The sequence below is a fragment of the Oculina patagonica genome, unplaced genomic scaffold, assembly GCF_052425735.1.
Source record: "Oculina patagonica isolate OP01 unplaced genomic scaffold, crgOcupat unplaced3, whole genome shotgun sequence".
NCBI lineage: Eukaryota > Metazoa > Cnidaria > Anthozoa > Scleractinia > Oculinidae > Oculina > Oculina patagonica.
Genome location: NW_027558145.1, coordinates 636,784 through 650,340, shown reverse-complemented (window position 1 = coordinate 650,340; position 13,557 = coordinate 636,784). Strand labels below are relative to the sequence as shown.

At 29.1% G+C, this 13,557-nt stretch overlaps 1 long non-coding RNA gene across 1 annotated transcript; it reads left to right on the top strand.

Moving 5' to 3' along the window:
* Positions 1-1,473: 1,473 nt before the first annotated feature.
* On the top strand, positions 1,474-8,797 carry LOC144640438 (uncharacterized). Its single transcript, XR_013568370.1, has 3 exons — positions 1,474-4,278; positions 4,456-7,858; positions 8,124-8,797. It is a non-coding gene; the product is annotated as an uncharacterized LOC144640438 (long non-coding RNA).
* The last annotated feature ends 4,760 nt before the right edge of the window (positions 8,798-13,557 follow it).

Here is a 13,557-nt window from a genome sequence, read left to right as displayed (position 1 = left end):
GCGCGTTTAACGTTAGCGAAGGTTTTTTTAATGTTGTTTTCTTTTATAAATAAAAAAAAAGTCGCAAGCTTAAACCTTTTTTGTCAATTAAAGGTTCGTCGCCCTAAAGTACAATGGTTGGTTTAAATGATTGGTACGAAGTTCAGTCTGTCGGCTCTTCTTCCGGCAGTTAATTAATTTGTTTACCCATTTTTTTTGCTTTTTCTTTAGTTCCATTTCCACGACTGCTTTCCAGATTTTTTTGTTAGCTTTAGCCAAGATTTGCTTAGCGATTTCAGTTTTTTTTGCCTTAAATTTTCCGGAATTTTTTCAAAATCATAGACATAGTCGTACACTTCTCCTAGCCGCAAAAAAGCTTCATGATATTTTGTTAAAGTAAGATAATCCAACGATTTTTTTGGTAAAACTGTCGTTATTGGAACAAATTCTTCGTTTTTTTCACTGTTGGGTAAGTCTTCACTTTTTCCAAAAAGTTCTGGTTTTTTCAGTTTCATACTTTTTTTTAAAGTAAAGTCTCTTTCCAACAATTCTTCAAAAATTTCTTTGCTAAGCTCTTTAGTTTTCAGTTTTGAAATTGCTACAACCAAGCCGTGTATAAATTTTGTCATGTCAACACTTACATATTGTTGTAAATATCGATCAAAAATTTTTTCGTTTTGGATGTAAAACTTTCTCGTTCTCGGTCCTTTTGGTTGAAAAACATCTCTCGTTGGCTCCATTTACCCTGAGGTGTTATTTGTTCAATTGAAAAATAAATCTAGCACACAGGTGGCGCTCTCTGTTGCTGCGGGCCGTTAGAGGTGCCGCCAACGCCTTTTTTGCAACTCGTTTCGCGAGAGGGGTAAGAAAGGCGTCTTGCGTTCCGCACACACATGTAAATTAGGAGTTGTGGACACAAATTGTGACAAGGAGCGAGGCGAGCCAGGGCGAGCCGAGCGAGTTGTCACGGTTTGTGCCACAACTCCTAATTTACATGTGTGTAAGGAGAAAAAGAAAAGATGAAAGTTAGTAACTAATGGAACACTAAGGAGAAAATGAAAAGATGAAAGTTAGTAACAAATGGAACACTAAGAAGAAAAGAAAAAATCAAAGTTAGTAACTAATGGAAAACTTAAGAGAAAAAGAAAAGATGAAAGTTAGTAACAAAATGAACACTAAGGAGAAAAAGAAAAGATGAAAGTTAGTAACTAATGGAACACTAAGAAGAAAAAGAAAAGATCAAAGTTAGTAACTAATGGAAAACTAAGGAGAAAACGAAAAGATGAAAGTTAGTAACTAATGGAACAATAAGAAGAAAAAGAAAAGATCGAAGTTAGTAACTAATGGAAATCTTAGGAGAAAAAGAAAAGATGAAAGTTAGTAACTAATGGAAAACTAAGGAGAAAACGAAAAGATGAAAGTTAGTAACTAATGGAACAATAAGAAGAAAAAGAAAAGATCAAAGTTAGTAACTAATGGAACACTAAGGAGAGATAAGAAAAGATCAAAGTTAGTAACTAATGGAACACTAAGGAGAAATAAGAAAACATGAAAGTTAGTAACAAAGGGAACACTAAGGAAAAAAGAAAAGATAAAAGTTAGTAACAAATTGAACACTAAGAAGAAATAAAAAAGATGAAAGTTAGTAACTAATGGAACACTAAGGAGAAAAAGAAAAGATGAAAGTTAGTAACTAATGGAACACTAAGGAGATATAAGAAAAGATCAAAGTTAGTAACTAAGAAACACTAAGGAGAGATTAGAAAAGATCAAAGTTAGTAACAAATGGAACACTAAGAAGAAAAAGAAAAGATGAAAGTTAGTAACAAATGGAACACTAAGAAGAAAAAGAAAAGATCAAAGTTAGTAACAAATGGAACACTAAGGAGAAAAAGAAAAGATCAAAGTTAGTAACAAATGGAACACTAAGAAGAAAAAGAAAAGATGAAAGTTAGTAACTAATGGAACACTTAGGAGAAAAAGAAAAGATCAAAGTTGGTAACTAATGGAACAATAAGGAGAAAAAAAGAAAAGATCAAAGTTAGTAACAAATGGAACAATAAGGAGAAAAAGAAAAGATCAAAGTTAGTAACTAATGGAACACTAAGGAGAAAAAAGAAAAGATGAAAGTTAGTAACTAATGGAACAGTACTAAGGAGAAAAAAGAAAAGATGAAAGTTAGTAACTAATGGAACACTAAGAAGAAAAAGAAAAGATGAAAGTTAGTAACTAATGGAACACTTAGGAGAAAAAGAAAAGATCAAAGTTAGCAACAAATGGAACACTAAGAAGAAAAAGAAAAGATCAAAGTTAGTAACAAATGGAACACTAAGGAGAAAAAGAAAAGATCAAAGTTAGTAACAAATGGAACACTAAGGAGAAAAAGAAAAGATCAAAGTTAGTAACTAATGGAACACTAAGAAGAAAAAGAAAAGATCAAAGTTAGTAACAAATGGAACACTAAGAACAAAAAGAAAAGATGAAAGTTAGTAACTAATGGAACACTCAGGAGAAAAAGAAAAGATGAAAGTTAGTAACAAATGGAACACTAAGGAGAAAAAGAAAAGATGAAAGTTAGTAACTAATGGAACACTAAGGAGAAAATGAAAAGATGAAAGTTAGTAACAAATGGAACACTAAGAAGAAAAGAAAAGATCAAAGTTAGTAACTAATGGAAAACTTAGGAGAAAAAGAAAAGATGAAAGTTAGCAACAAATGGAACACTAAGAAGAAAAAGAAAAGATCAAAGTTAGTAACAAATGGAACACTAAGGAGAAAAAGAAAAGATCAAAGTTAGTAACAAATGGAACACTAAGGAGAAAAAGAAAAGATCAAAGTTAGTAACTAATGGAACACTAAGAAGAAAAAGAAAAGATCAAAGTTAGTAACAAATGGAACACTAAGAACAAAAAGAAAAGATGAAAGTTAGTAACTAATGGAACACTCAGGAGAAAAAGAAAAGATGAAAGTTAGTAACAAATGGAACACTAAGGAGAAAAAGACAAGATCAAAGTTAGTAACTAATGAAACACTAAGGAGAGATAAGAAAAGATCAAAGTTAGTAACTAAGAAACACTAAGGAGAGATTAGAAAAGATCAAAGTTAGTAACAAATGGAACACTAAGAAGAAAAAGAAAAGATGAAAGTTAGTAACAAATGGAACACTAAGAAGAAAAAGAAAAGATCAAAGTTAGTAACAAATGGAACACTAAGGAGAAAAAGAAAAGATCAAAGTTAGTAACAAATGGAACACTAAGAAGAAAAAGAAAAGATGAAAGTTAGTAACTAATGGAACACTTAGGAGAAAAAGAAAAGATCAAAGTTGGTAACTAATGGAACAATAAGGAGAAAAAAAGAAAAGATCAAAGTTAGTAACAAATGGAACAATAAGGAGAAAAAGAAAAGATCAAAGTTAGTAACTAATGGAACACTAAGGAGAAAAAAGAAAAGATGAAAGTTAGTAACTAATGGAACAGTACTAAGAAGAAAAAAGAAAAGATGAAAGTTAGTAACAAATGGAACACTAAGAAGAAAAAGAAAAGATGAAAGTTAGTAACTAATGGAACACTTAGGAGAAAAAGAAAAGATCAAAGTTAGCAACAAATGGAACACTAAGAAGAAAAAGAAAAGATCAAAGTTAGTAACAAATGGAACACTAAGGAGAAAAAGAAAAGATCAAAGTTAGTAACAAATGGAACACTAAGGAGAAAAAGAAAAGATCAAAGTTAGTAACTAATGGAACACTAAGAAGAAAAAGAAAAGATCAAAGTTAGTAACAAATGGAACACTAAGAAGAAAAAGAAAAGATGAAAGTTAGTAACTAATGGAACACTCAGGAGAAAAAGAAAAGATGAAAGTTAGTAACAAATGGAACACTAAGGAGAAAAAGAAAAGATGAAAGTTAGTAACTAATGGAACACTAAGGAGAAAATGAAAAGATGAAAGTTAGTAACAAATGGAACACTAAGAAGAAAAGAAAAGATCAAAGTTAGTAACTAATGGAAAACTTAGGAGAAAAAGAAAAGATGAAAGTTAGTAACAAAATGAACACTAAGGAGAAAAAGAAAAGATGAAAGTTAGTAACTAATGGAACACTAAGAAGAAAAAGAAAAGATCAAAGTTAGTAACAAATGGAACACTAAGAAGAAAAAGAAAAGATGAAAGTTAGTAACTAATGGAACACTAAGGAGAAAAAGAAAAGATGAAAGTTAGTAACAAATGGAACACTAAGAAGAAAAAGAAAAGATGAAAGTTAGTAACTAATGGAACACTTAGGAGAAAAAGAAAAGATGAAAGTTAGTAACAAATGGAACACTTAGGAGAAAAAGAAAAGATGAAAGTTAGTAACAAATGGAACACTAAGGAGAAAAAGAAAAGGTCAAAGTTAGTAACAAATGGAACACTAAGAAGAAAAAGAAAAGATGAAAGTTAGTAACTAATGGAACAATAAGGAGAAAAAGAAAAGATGAAAGTTAGAAACAAATGGAACACTAAGAAAAAAAAGAAAAGATGAAAGTTAGTAACTAATGGAACACTTAGGAGAAAAAGAAAAGATCAAAGTTAGTAACAAATGGAACACTAAGAAGAAAAAGAAAAGATCAAAGTTAGTAACTAATGGAACACTAAGTAGAAAAAGAAAAGATCAAAGGTAGTAACTAATGGAACACTAAGAAGAAAAAGAAAAGATGAAAGTTAGTAACAAATGGAACACTAAGAAGAAAAAGAAAAGATGAAAGTTAGTAACTAATGGAAAACTAAGGAGAAAACGAAAAGATGAAAGTTAGTAACTAATGGAACAATAAGAAGAAAAAGAAAAGATCAAAGTTAGTAACTAATGGAACACTAAGGAGAGATAAGAAAAGATCAAAGTTAGTAACTAATGGAACACTAAGGAGAAATAAGAAAAGATGAAAGTTAGTAACAAAGGGAACACTAAGGAAAAAAGAAAAGATAAAAGTTAGTAACAAATTGAACACTAAGAAGAAATAAAAAAGATGAAAGTTAGTAACTAATGGAACACTAAGGAGAAAAAGAAAAGATGAAAGTTAGTAACTAATGGAAAACTAAGGAGAAAACGAAAAGATGAAAGTTAGTAACTAATGGAACAATAAGAAGAAAAAGAAAAGATCAAAGTTAGTAACTAATGGAACACTAAGGAGAGATAAGAAAAGATCAAAGTTAGTAACTAATGGAACACTAAGGAGAAATAAGAAAACATGAAAGTTAGTAACAAAGGGAACACTAAGGAAAAAAGAAAAGATAAAAGTTAGTAACAAATTGAACACTAAGAAGAAATAAAAAAGATGAAAGTTAGTAACTAATGGAACACTAAGGAGAAAAAGAAAAGATGAAAGTTAGTAACTAATGGAACACTAAGGAGATATAAGAAAAGATCAAAGTTAGTAACTAAGAAACACTAAGGAGAGATTAGAAAAGATCAAAGTTAGTAACAAATGGAACACTAAGAAGAAAAAGAAAAGATGAAAGTTAGTAACAAATGGAACACTAAGAAGAAAAAGAAAAGATCAAAGTTAGTAACAAATGGAACACTAAGGAGAAAAAGAAAAGATCAAAGTTAGTAACAAATGGAACACTAAGGAGAAAAAGAAAAGATGAAAGTTAGTAACTAATGGAACACTTAGGAGAAAAAGAAAAGATCAAAGTTGGTAACTAATGGAACAATAAGGAGAAAAAAAGAAAAGATCAAAGTTAGTAACAAATGGAACAATAAGGAGAAAAAGAAAAGATCAAAGTTAGTAACTAATGGAACACTAAGGAGAAAAAAGAAAAGATGAAAGTTAGTAACTAATGGAACAGTACTAAGGAGAAAAAAGAAAAGATGAAAGTTAGTAACTAATGGAACACTAAGAAGAAAAAGAAAAGATGAAAGTTAGTAACTAATGGAACACTTAGGAGAAAAAGAAAAGATCAAAGTTAGCAACAAATGGAACACTAAGAAGAAAAAGAAAAGATCAAAGTTAGTAACAAATGGAACACTAAGGAGAAAAAGAAAAGATCAAAGTTAGTAACAAATGGAACACTAAGGAGAAAAAGAAAAGATCAAAGTTAGTAACTAATGGAACACTAAGAAGAAAAAGAAAAGATCAAAGTTAGTAACAAATGGAACACTAAGAACAAAAAGAAAAGATGAAAGTTAGTAACTAATGGAACACTCAGGAGAAAAAGAAAAGATGAAAGTTAGTAACAAATGGAACACTAAGGAGAAAAAGAAAAGATGAAAGTTAGTAACTAATGGAACACTAAGGAGAAAATGAAAAGATGAAAGTTAGTAACAAATGGAACACTAAGAAGAAAAGAAAAGATCAAAGTTAGTAACTAATGGAAAACTTAGGAGAAAAAGAAAAGATGAAAGTTAGCAACAAATGGAACACTAAGAAGAAAAAGAAAAGATCAAAGTTAGTAACAAATGGAACACTAAGGAGAAAAAGAAAAGATCAAAGTTAGTAACAAATGGAACACTAAGGAGAAAAAGAAAAGATCAAAGTTAGTAACTAATGGAACACTAAGAAGAAAAAGAAAAGATCAAAGTTAGTAACAAATGGAACACTAAGAACAAAAAGAAAAGATGAAAGTTAGTAACTAATGGAACACTCAGGAGAAAAAGAAAAGATGAAAGTTAGTAACAAATGGAACACTAAGGAGAAAAAGACAAGATCAAAGTTAGTAACTAATGAAACACTAAGGAGAGATAAGAAAAGATCAAAGTTAGTAACTAAGAAACACTAAGGAGAGATTAGAAAAGATCAAAGTTAGTAACAAATGGAACACTAAGAAGAAAAAGAAAAGATGAAAGTTAGTAACAAATGGAACACTAAGAAGAAAAAGAAAAGATCAAAGTTAGTAACAAATGGAACACTAAGGAGAAAAAGAAAAGATCAAAGTTAGTAACAAATGGAACACTAAGAAGAAAAAGAAAAGATGAAAGTTAGTAACTAATGGAACACTTAGGAGAAAAAGAAAAGATCAAAGTGGGTAACTAATGGAACAATAAGGAGAAAAAAAGAAAAGATCAAAGTTAGTAACAAATGGAACAATAAGGAGAAAAAGAAAAGATCAAAGTTAGTAACTAATGGAACACTAAGGAGAAAAAAGAAAAGATGAAAGTTAGTAACTAATGGAACAGTACTAAGAAGAAAAAAGAAAAGATGAAAGTTAGTAACAAATGGAACACTAAGAAGAAAAAGAAAAGATGAAAGTTAGTAACTAATGGAACACTTAGGAGAAAAAGAAAAGATCAAAGTTAGCAACAAATGGAACACTAAGAAGAAAAAGAAAAGATCAAAGTTAGTAACAAATGGAACACTAAGGAGAAAAAGAAAAGATCAAAGTTAGTAACAAATGGAACACTAAGGAGAAAAAGAAAAGATCAAAGTTAGTAACTAATGGAACACTAAGAAGAAAAAGAAAAGATCAAAGTTAGTAACAAATGGAACACTAAGAAGAAAAAGAAAAGATGAAAGTTAGTAACTAATGGAACACTCAGGAGAAAAAGAAAAGATGAAAGTTAGTAACAAATGGAACACTAAGGAGAAAAAGAAAAGATGAAAGTTAGTAACTAATGGAACACTAAGGAGAAAATGAAAAGATGAAAGTTAGTAACAAATGGAACACTAAGAAGAAAAGAAAAGATCAAAGTTAGTAACTAATGGAAAACTTAGGAGAAAAAGAAAAGATGAAAGTTAGTAACAAAATGAACACTAAGGAGAAAAAGAAAAGATCAAAGTTAGTAACTAATGGAACACTAAGAAGAAAAAGAAAAGATCAAAGTTAGTAACAAATGGAACACTAAGAAGAAAAAGAAAAGATGAAAGTTAGTAACTAATGGAACACTAAGGAGAAAAAGAAAAGATGAAAGTTAGTAACAAATGGAACACTAAGAAGAAAAAGAAAAGATGAAAGTTAGTAACTAATGGAACACTTAGGAGAAAAAGAAAAGATGAAAGTTAGTAACAAATGGAACACTTAGGAGAAAAAGAAAAGATGAAAGTTAGTAACAAATGGAACACTAAGGAGAAAAAGAAAAGGTCAAAGTTAGTAACAAATGGAACACTAAGAAGAAAAAGAAAAGATGAAAGTTAGTAACTAATGGAACAATAAGGAGAAAAAGAAAAGATGAAAGTTAGAAACAAATGGAACACTAAGAAAAAAAAGAAAAGATGAAAGTTAGTAACTAATGGAACACTTAGGAGAAAAAGAAAAGATCAAAGTTAGTAACAAATGGAACACTAAGAAGAAAAAGAAAAGATCAAAGTTAGTAACTAATGGAACACTAAGTAGAAAAAGAAAAGATCAAAGGTAGTAACTAATGGAACACTAAGAAGAAAAAGAAAAGATGAAAGTTAGTAACAAATGGAACACTAAGAAGAAAAAGAAAAGATGAAAGTTAGTAACTAATGGAACACTAAGGAGAAAAAGAAAAGATGAAAGTTAGTAACAAATGGAACACTAAGAAGAAAAAGAAAAGATGCAAGTTAGTAACTAATGGAACACTTAGGAGAAAAAGAAAAGATCAAAGTTAGTAACAAATGGAACACTAAGGAGAAAAAGAAAAGATGAAAGTTAGTAACAAATGGAACAATAAGAAGAAAAAGAAAAGATCAAAGTTAGTAACAAATGGAACACTAAGGAGAAAAAGAAAACGTCAAAGTTAGTAACAAATGGAACACTAAGAAGAAAAAGAAAAGATGAAAGTTAGTAACTAATGGAACAATAAGGAGAAAAAGAAAAGAACAAAGTTAGTAACAAATGGAACACTAAGGAGAAAAAGAAAAGATCAAAGTTAGTAACTAATGGAACACAAAGGAGAAAAAGAAAAGATGAAAGTTAGTAACAAATGGAACACTAAAAAGAAAAAGAAAAGATGAAAGTTAGTAACTAATGGAACACTTAGGAGAAAAAAGAAAAGATCAAAGTTAGTAACTGATGGAACACTAAGAAGAAAAAGAAAAGATGAAAGTTAGTAACTAATGGAACACTTAGGAGAAAAAGAAAAGATCAAAGTTAGCAACAAATGGAACACTAAGGAGAAAAAGAAAAGATGAAAGTTAGTAACTAATGGAACACTAAGAAGAAAAAGAAAAGATCAAAGTTAGTAACAAATGAAACACTAAGGAGTAAAAGAAAAGATGAAAGTTAGTAACAAATGGAACACCAAGGACAAAAAGAAAAGATGAAAGTTAGTAACTAATGGAACAATAAGGAGAAAAAGAAAAGATGAAAGTTAGTAACTTATGGAACACTAAGGAGAAAAAGAAAAGATGAAAGTTAGTAACTAATGGAACAATAAGGAGAAAAAGAAAAGATCAAAGTTAGTAACTAATGGAACACTAAGGAGAAAAAGAAAAGATGAAAGTTAGTAACTAATGGAACAATAAGGAGCAAAAGAAAAGATGAAAGTAAGTAACTAATCGAACAATAAGGAGAAAAAGAAAAGATCAAAGTTAGTAACTATTGGAACACTAAGAAGAAAAAGAAAAGATGAAAGTTAGTAACTAAAGAAACACTAAGGAGAAAAAGAAAAGATGAAAGTTAGTAACTAATGGAACACTAAGAAGAAAAAGAAAAGATCAAAGTTAGTAACAAATGGAACACTAAGGAGAAAAAGAAAAGATGAAAGTTAGTAACAAATGGAACAATAAGAAGAAAAAGAAAAGATCAAAGTTAGTAACAAATGGAACACTAAGGAGAAAAAGAAAAGGTCAAAGTTAGTAACAAATGGAACACTAAGAAGAAAAAGAAAAGATGAAAGTTAGTAACTAATGGAACAATAAGGAGAAAAAGAAAAGATGAAAGTTAGTAACAAATGGAACACTAAGAAGAAAAAGAAAAGATGAAAGTTAGTAACTAATGGAACACTTAGGAGAAAAAGAAAAGATCAAAGTTAGTAACAAATGGAACACTAAGAAGAAAAAGAAAAGATCAAAGTTAGTAACTAATGGAACACTAAGTAGAAAAAGAAAAGATCAAAGGTAGTAACTAATGGAACACTAAGAAGAAAAAGAAAAGATGAAAGTTAGTAACAAATGGAACACTAAGAAGAAAAAGAAAAGATGAAAGTTAGTAACTAATGGAACACTAAGGAGAAAAAGAAAAGATGAAAGTTAGTAACAAATGGAACACTAAGAAGAAAAAGAAAAGATGAAAGTTAGTAACTAATGGAACACTTAGGAGAAAAAGAAAAGATCAAAGTTAGTAACAAATGGAACACTAAGGAGAAAAAGAAAAGATGAAAGTTAGTAACTAATGGAACAATAAGAAGAAAAAGAAAAGATGAAAGTTAGAAACAAATGGAACACTAAGAAGAAAAAGAAAAGATGAAAGTTAGTAACTAATGGAACACTTAGGAGAAAAAGAAAAGATCAAAGTTAGTAACAAATGGAACACTAAGAAGAAAAAGAAAAGATCAAAGTTAGTAACTAATGGAACACTAAGTAGAAAAAGAAAAGATCAAAGGTAGTAACTAATGGAACACTAAGAAGAAAAAGAAAAGATGAAAGTTAGTAACAAATGGAACACTAAGAAGAAAAAGAAAAGATGAAAGTTAGTAACTAATGGAACACTAAGGAGAAAAAGAAAAGATGAAAGTTAGTAACAAATGGAACACTAAGAAGAAAAAGAAAAGATGAAAGTTAGTAACTAATGGAACACTTAGGAGAAAAAGAAAAGATCAAAGTTAGTAACAAATGGAACACTAAGGAGAAAAAGAAAAGATGAAAGTTAGTAACAAATGGAACAATAAGAAGAAAAAGAAAAGATCAAAGTTAGTAACAAATGGAACACTAAGGAGAAAAAGAAAAGGTCAAAGTTAGTAACAAATGGAACACTAAGAAGAAAAAGAAAAGATGAAAGTTAGTAACTAATGGAACAATAAGGAGAAAAAGAAAAGAACAAAGTTAGTAACAAATGGAACACTAAGGAGAAAAAAAAAGATCAAAGTTAGTAACTAATGGAACACAAAGGAGAAAAAGAAAAGATGAAAGTTAGTAACAAATGGAACACTAAAAAGAAAAAGAAAAGATGAAAGTTAGTAACTAATGGAACACTTAGGAGAAAAAAGAAAAGATCAAAGTTAGTAACTAATGGAACACTAAGAAGAAAAAGAAAAGATGAAAGTTAGTAACTAATGGAACACTTAGGAGAAAAAGAAAAGATCAAAGTTAGCAACAAATGGAACACTAAGAAGAAAAAGAAAAGATCAAAGTTAGTAACAAATGAAACACTAAGGAGTAAAAGAAAAGATGAAAGTTAGTAACAAATGGAACACCAAGGAGAAAAAGAAAAGATGAAAGTTAGTAACTAATGGAACAATAAGGAGAAAAAGAAAAGATGAAAGTTAGTAACTTATGGAACACTAAGGAGAAAAAGAAAAGATGAAAGTTAGTAACTAATGGAACAATAAGGAGAAAAAGAAAAGATCAAAGTTAGTAACTAATGGAACACTAAGGAGAAAAAGAAAAGATGAAAGTTAGTAACTAATGGAACAATAAGGAGCAAAAGAAAAGATGAAAGTTAGTAACTAACTGAACACTAAGGGGAAAAAGAAAAGATGAAAGTTAGTAACTAATCGAACAATAAGGAGAAAAAGAAAAGATCAAAGTTAGTAACTATTGGAACACTAAGAAGAAAAAGAAAAGATGAAAGTTAGTAACTAAAGAAACACTAAGGAGAAAAAGAAAAGATGAAAGTTAGTAACTAATGGAACACTAAGAAGAAAAAGAAAAGATCAAAGTTAGTAACAAATGGAACACTAAGGAGAAAAAGAAAAGATGAAAGTTAGTAACAAATGGAACAATAAGAAGAAAAAGAAAAGATCAAAGTTAGTAACAAATGGAACACTAAGGAGAAAAAGAAAAGATCAAAGTTGGTAACTAATGGAACAATAAGGAGAAAAAAAGAAAAGATCAAAGTTAGTAACAAATGGAACAATAAGGAGAAAAAGAAAAGATCAAAGTTAGTAACTAATGGAACACTAAGGAGAAAAAAGAAAAGATGAAAGTTAGTAACTAATGGAACAGTACTAAGGAGAAAAAAGAAAAGATGAAAGTTAGTAACAAATGGAACACTAAGAAGAAAAAGAAAAGATGAAAGTTAGTAACTAATGGAACACTTAGGAGAAAAAGAAAAGATCAAAGTTAGCAACAAATGGAACACTAAGAAGAAAAAGAAAAGATCAAAGTTAGTAACAAATGGAACATTAAAGGAGAAAAAGAAAAGATCAAAGTTAGTAACAAATGGAACACTAAGGAGAAAAAGAAAAGATCAAAGTTAGTAACTAATGGAACACTAAGAAGAAAAAGAAAAGATCAAAGTTAGTAACAAATGGAACACTAAGAAGAAAAAGAAAAGATGAAAGTTAGTAACTAATGGAACACTCAGGAGAAAAAGAAAAGATGAAAGTTAGTAACAAATGGAACACTAAGGAGAAAAAGAAAAGATGAAAGTTAGTAACTAATGGAACACTAAGGAGAAAATGAAAAAATGAAAGTTAGTAACAAATGGAACACTAAGAAGAAAAGAAAAGATCAAAGTTAGTAACTAATGGAAAACTTAGGAGAAAAAGAAAAGATGAAAGTTAGTAACAAAATGAACACTAAGGAGAAAAAGAAAAGATGAAAGTTAGTAACTAATGGAACACTAAGAAGAAAAAGAAAAGATCAAAGTTAGTAACAAATGGAACACTAAGAAGAAAAAGAAAAGATGAAAGTTAGTAACTAATGGAACACTAAGGAGAAAAAGAAAAGATGAAAGTTAGTAACAAATGGAACACTAAGAAGAAAAAGAAAAGATGAAAGTTAGTAACTAATGGAACACTTAGGAGAAAAAGAAAAGATGAAAGTTAGTAACTAATGGAACACTTAGGAGAAAAAGAAAAGATCAAAGTTAGCAACAAATGGAACACTAAGAAGAAAAAGAAAAGATCAAAGTTAGTAACAAATGGAACACTAAGGAGAAAAAGAAAAGATCAAAGTTAGTAACAAATGGAACACTAAGGAGAAAAAGAAAAGATCAAAGTTAGTAACTAATGGAACACTAAGAAGAAAAAGAAAAGATGAAAGTTAGTAACTAATGGAACACTTAGGAGAAAAAGAAAAGATCAAAGTTAGCAACAAATGGAACACTAAGAAGAAAAAGAAAAGATCAAAGTTAGTAACAAATGGAACACTAAGGAGAAAAAGAAAAGATCAAAGTTAGTAACAAATGGAACACTAAGGAGAAAAAGAAAAGATCAAAGTTAGTAACTAATGGAACACTAAGAAGAAAAAGAAAAGATCAAAGTTAGTAACAAATGGAACACTAAGAAGAAAAAGAAAAGATGAAAGTTAGTAACTAATGGAACACTCAGGAGAAAAAGAAAAGATGAAAGTTAGTAACAAATGGAACACTAAGGAGAAAAAGAAAAGATGAAAGTTAGTAACTAATGGAACACTAAGGAGAAAATGAAAAAATGAAAGTTAGTAACAAATGGAACACTAAGAAGAAAAGAAAAGATCAAAGTTAGTAACTAATGGAAAACTAAGGAGAAAAAGAAAAGATGAAAGTTAGTAACAAAATGAACAC